Source organism: Microcebus murinus, chromosome 6 (genome assembly GCF_040939455.1).
Source record: "Microcebus murinus isolate Inina chromosome 6, M.murinus_Inina_mat1.0, whole genome shotgun sequence".
Classification (NCBI taxonomy): domain Eukaryota; kingdom Metazoa; phylum Chordata; class Mammalia; order Primates; family Cheirogaleidae; genus Microcebus; species Microcebus murinus.
In genome coordinates this window covers 101,972,222-101,978,134 of record NC_134109.1, presented here as the reverse complement: position 1 = coordinate 101,978,134, position 5,913 = coordinate 101,972,222, and the positions used below count along the sequence as shown (strand labels likewise).

The following is a 5,913-nucleotide window of genomic DNA, read 5'->3' as shown; positions in this document are numbered from 1 at the left end:
CCTAAACAAGTAATGGAAAATGCATATCTATGTGTGCACTCAGATACTCACCAATTCAATTCCACGGGCTATTTGGGAACAAAGTTGCAAAATTCTACCTTGGATGATGATGTTGTCACAGGCTGTGTCAGCGAGCAGGTACCTGCTGGGCTATGGAGGTGCTTTTACAACATGGGACCAGAGTCTGTCTTCCTAACCCCAGTTGTGGGGGGTTAATAAGTCATGAGCCAAGATTGGCTCAAGCTTATTGGGTTAGAAGCAGGGACCTTTATGGAATTTCCTTGCTGGGAGCTGTGTTGACTTGTAGCAGGTGTTTCCAGTGAAGCTCTTGAATTTTTAATTTGAGTTGAGCTGGGGCGGTCAGAGGAGGTGGAATGCTTGCCTTGGCTTGTAATGGGGGGTCACCTCGATGGGGCCTTTTTGAAAGTCAGTGAAAAATGTTCTTAAGGTTTTCCTCTCCTAAATTAATACATATTTAGTGAGCACCTACTCTGTTCAGGACTAGGCTGGGTCACACACAAAAATTAGGGCGTGGACGGTGCTCGCTAAGTAAGGAGCTTTCAACCTGATTGGGGTGTGGCTACACAAGGAGGCAAAGCATTAATAACAGTGTTCTGTGAAACAGATGAGATGTCTGTCATAGGTAGTGAGTGATGCATTGCCGAACGGAGGGGTGGAGACTCTAAGTGTTTTGTCTGTTCCTTCAGGGAAGAGAAATGTCATTTCAGGCAGGGTGTGGCCACGCAGAGGAAGTGGGGACTAACGTGAGTCCAGGCAGGGCAGGGGTTGAAACCCCCAGCAGACACGTGGCAATGGGAAAATGGAAGGTGGCTTCGGCTGTGACAGAGGGTGAGGCTAGAAGGTCTAAGGCAGCAGGAGCGCGGAGGGGCTTGAATGGCAGGATACCCAGCGGAGCTTTGTCCCACAGGCAGTGGGGAACCCTGGGAAATTTTTGAGCCGAGGAATGGTATGATCCAAGAATCATAGCAGAAGATCAATGGGGAGGTGGCGCCAGGATGATGTGGAAGGAAGGATGAAGGGAAAGAGAGGAAGAGGGAGACCAGGGAAAGCTCCTGTGGAGGACAAATGACTTAAACTTGGGTGGGCCAGAGGGGCTTGAAGAGAAGGGGTAGATGGGGAGACGACCTAAAGGACCTGGTGCAAGACAGACTGTAATGAGTGTCGCAGCAGCAGCAGTAGCGTGGTGGATGGATGACTCCAGGTTTGGAGCCAGAAACTAGGACAGTGGTGGTGCCACTGGCTAAACAAGGCAAGAGTGGAGGGAGACCCACAGGGAAGTGGCAGGAGGAGCTGGGTGATTTGAGTCCTGCTGTGAGGCCCTGATGGGCGTCCAGATGGCAGTGACCCAGCTCTGGTCCCTCTGTCTTGTACTGATTGGTGGTGGCCACCTGTATGTCTTCTCTCTTTACTCATGCCCTAAGGGCTCAACTGCCGCAGCTGATAGAGCCTACAGAGGAGGTGGAAATGCCGTGGGTAGACCTCCAAGCCCCCGTGCCTGCTACAGCTGCTGGTCGGTGATCTCAGGTCCAACAAACCACCCACCACACACCCTCCCTGGTTGAGTGTTTTCTACCTGAACAATTCGAAGGACAAAGAGAAGTTACTCTGGCCCAGATCTCTACCCCTGGACAGGTCCTGCCTCTGGGGTTCAGCCAGCTCTTCCCACCGTGCTTCCTGTGTTCACCACGCCCTTGTCAGGAGTCCTGCCTCATGCTCGCTTTGCACAGCTCACGCTGATGTTAGACCCCCACATGGAGGTCAAGCGTGCCCCCCCCTTTTCAACTAGGCCCCCGTGACATCTCTGAGCTCATGTGAATATGGGGTGAGCAATCCACTAGAGGAAATACCGGCATTATGATGTTCCTGCCCAGTACTTATTCATCGCTTCTGTGCCTCACCAGAACGGAGGAAGGCAAAGAACTGGGCACCATAACCGTCCGGGATTGTTGCTAAATGCAAAGGCAAAACCACCGAGCAGAGTCTGTGCCTAGGGACAACTGAGGCTGCATTGTTTAATCGGATTCCCAGTGAACCAGTCCTGGCTCCTTTTTATTCTTCTTATGCCTTTGTCCTGTGCAATTTTCCCCTGCCGAGCATCAAGTCCCTTTGCTCTGCCCTTTGTGCTCTCTCCACTTCGATCCACGTCTTCTGTCTTTGCCCCACAACCGGTGTGCGTTGATATTCATTCCAAAAGAATTACCTCGTCCATTCTGCAGTAGCAAGCCGAGACTGGTGACTGGTGCAATTGCTGGAATGTATAAACATGACTCTTTTTCAGGTAGCATCTAGGATGCCAGTCTTAGCAGCCTCATTTAAAAAACTATTTATATTCGCAAAAGTCCATAATAGCATTTTTATTGTGCACGCCTGTGATTTGGGTGCATTTTTTTCCCCTCATGCCAGGTTCTTATTATCTTTCAACACTGACTACAGCCTTAAATGATAATGAAAACAGAAGCACTCCTTTTAGAAGGCGATGACTGCTTTCTGCATCCTTTAGTGTATCCGCGCTCCCTGCCCGAGTGGCTGGTTTAGTGTCTGCAACGGCCGCTCCCAGCTGCTTCAGAACCCAAGTTCACAACTTTGCTGCTTTGACTCTTCTGCAGAGAATAAATTGAATACAAGGCCATTTCGTGTGTGGGTGTCTTTCAGATCAGACTTTAAAACCCAAAGGCTCTCTGTGGCCCCCTGGGGATGATGGAGTTCTTGTCCTGCCGTCCGTGCCTTGGGTTCCAAACCTGGCCTGGCCCCAGATGTCACCCACTCACTTTCGAAGAGAGATGCTTATTTGGGACTTTCTTCCCTCAGCTCCTCCGGGTTCTTTGCTTCCATGACATAACCTGCTGTTTTGCCCCTTGGTTTTCCCGTACATTAAAAAAAGAAGCAACGAAACAGTTTCCCCTCAGAGTCAACGTGCTCCAAATACAAGCTTGCTATCTGTATTCCGTTATTCTGAATAGCTCGCCGACTCTCATGCCATGTGTATGATTGACTTGCAATTATGGGCTGTGTTTTACAGCAGCTCTGAATGGCATTCTCCCCTGGTTGTTCCTTAAGCCAAGCCCGGAACCCCTGGGTCACATGAGAAAGGGTGGATTTTTATAGACTCCACCCTGTCATTGTTTCCTCCACTCCCCCAAGCCTAGATATTGGATGTGTAATTAGTGATGCAATAATAATATGTTCCATTTTCCATTTTTTATGCCTTTTCAAAAAATACTTTCCTTGTTCTTGCGATTGATTTTTACGAAAATGTCTTTGGCACAGGCAGTACAGATACTATGGGCTGCCTGATTATATAGATAAGGAAGCAGTCAAGGTGAGGTTAAATGACTTGCCCAAGTTCCTTCAACAAGATTTGGACCTGGGACCAGAACCAGATTTCATGATTTCAAGGTGCGTGGTTTTTCTATGGCCATCGCATGTGTAACAATTGTTACGTACAAGATTTCATTTGCTCCTACGATGATCTTATAAGAGAGGGTGAGCTGGGATTATCAACCTCATCTTCCAGATCAGAAAGAAGAAACCCAGAGAGGTTGAGTATCAAGGCAATATGGGGACAAACAAAAGAGGAAGGATTTGACCCTAAGCCTCCAAGTCTGCTGTTCTTGGTGACAAAGACCACCATCTGGCTGCTGATTAATATCTGACACCAACACTCACTCAGTGGCCTTGGCCAAAAACTTAGACTCATCCTTGACTCCTTCTTCTTCCTTTACCCCACATTTGAGCTATCTTCAAAATATTAATATATTACAAATCAATCATTTCTCACTACCTCCACCTGTATTGTCCTGGTCTAAGCCTTCATTATTAGTCACTTGGATGGCTGCAATAATCTGTGTGGCTACTCTCCAAAGATTCTCCCCGGTGAGCCAGTTCTCCCTGGAGTCGTGCCTTCATGTGGTTCTACAACATTGAATATCCCCTGGCCTGCATCTCATTTTAGCCAGTAGAATGTGGAGGACGTGATGCCGTGCATTTTTGACCTTGATCCTTTTGATCAAGAAGGATTTTGTGCTTCTGAGAGCCCTGAGCAACTTGTATGAAGTCCAGCTCCTCTGCTGGAGATACTAAGAGAACACGTGGAGAGACCATGTGAAGAGGGAAAGGCTCTGAGACTGAATGGAGTGAAAGAGAGGCCCAATTGTCAGTGTCCCTGCAGATCCCAGCCTTTTTACTGTCCCCACAAAGGTGCTGTGAGCATCATGAACTTTTCATGCATTATGGACCTTTCGGCCAGTTGTACCCTATATGACTGCAGCCTAAACTATTATCACGTGGAGCAGAAGAACCTCCCAGCTGAGCCAAATTGACCAACAGAATCACAAGAAACAATAAAATGGTTTTTGTTTTAAGCCACTAAGTTTTGGGTTGGTTTCTTACATAGCAGTTGGTAACTGAAACATCTCCCTGCTTCCAGATGCAAAAGATTTTTTTATTTTTAAATTGTGGCAAAATATACATAAGGTAACATTCACCATCTTAACCTTTTTTTTTTTTTTTTTTTTTAGAGACAGGGTCTCACTGTGTTGCCCAGGCTGGAGTTCAGTGGCTATTCACAGCGGCTTAGTGCCTCGAACTCCCAGGCTGGAGCTACCCTCCTGCCTCAGGCCTCTGAATGGCTGGGACTACAGGCATACACCACGGTACCCAGCTTCATCTGAACCATTTAAAAAATTTTTTTTTATTTTTAATTATTATGAGTACACAATAGGTGTATATCTTCATCTTAAACCATTATAACGGTACAGTTCAGTAGTGTTAAGCAGATTCACATTATTGTACAACCAATCTTCAGAACTCCCTTCACCTTGCAAATCTGAAACACCATACCCATTAAACAGTGATTCCCCATTTCCTCTTCACCCTACTTTGCTTTCTATGAGTTTGACTCTTCTAGATACCTTATATAAGTGGAATCGTACACTACTTGTCTTTTTGTGACTGGCTTATCTCATTTAGCACGGTGTCCTCGAATTTCATCCATGTTGTGGCCTATGTCGGAATTTCCTTGCTGGGCAGGGCCCAAAATGGCGGCCAGGCACCCAAAATGGCGCTTTCTTAAGCTCTGTGAGGAATGGCCAGTGGACGAGACCAAACGGGGCCGGGACTTGGGCACTTACCTGCGGTAGTGGGTAGCACAGGCCTTTCGGGAGGGAGAGAACACCAGGTTGCAGAGCCTGAAGCCTGCGATCAGATGTATGTGAGCTTAGCGAGACTCCATCCAAACTGCTACAAACACAAGTACCCTCGCCCTAGAGACAGCACCTTCAGTGGCCTGTCCTCAGACACCTTGGATGAGTTTAAGGAGATGAATAAAGGCATGTGGAAGAAACTGCAGCAGAAGTTTGCCCCCAAGGATCCTGAGGAGAAGCACAAGGCCTGGGCTCGGTCCTTATCTCGCCTGCGTACCTAAGCATGGAGTCTTGTCGCGCGTGTTGCCATCGTCAATAAAACTGCCCTGATTCCCCCCTGAGCTCATGGTTTGGGAATCTCATCTTGTCTTCACAAAAAAGAAGCCCTTGTTGCTCTAAAGAAAGTTTCAGCCCGGGAAAAAAAATTTTTTTTCCCCTTCCTTTTTAAGGTAGTTAATGTTCCGTTGTATGGAAATACCGCATTTTGTTTATCCATTCATCCATTGCCGGACACTGGGGTTGTTCCATCTTTTGGCTATTGTGAGTAATGCTCTGTGAACATGGGGGTACAAATCTCTCAAGATTTGATTTTCAATTCTTTTTTTTTTTTTTTGAGACAGAGTCTCACTTTGTTGCCCAGGCTAGAGTGAGTGCCGTGGCGTCAGCCTCACTCACAGCAACCTCAAACTCCTGGGCTCAAGGGATCCTCCTGCCTCAGCCTCCCAAGTAGCTGGGACTACAGGCATGTGCC

At 47.4% G+C, this 5,913-nt stretch overlaps 1 pseudogene; it reads left to right on the top strand.

Moving 5' to 3' along the window:
* The first annotated feature begins 5,057 nt into the window (after positions 1–5,057).
* LOC109730541 (ubiquinol-cytochrome c reductase complex assembly factor 2 pseudogene) lies at positions 5,058–5,443 on the top strand (annotated as a pseudogene).
* The last annotated feature ends 470 nt before the right edge of the window (positions 5,444–5,913 follow it).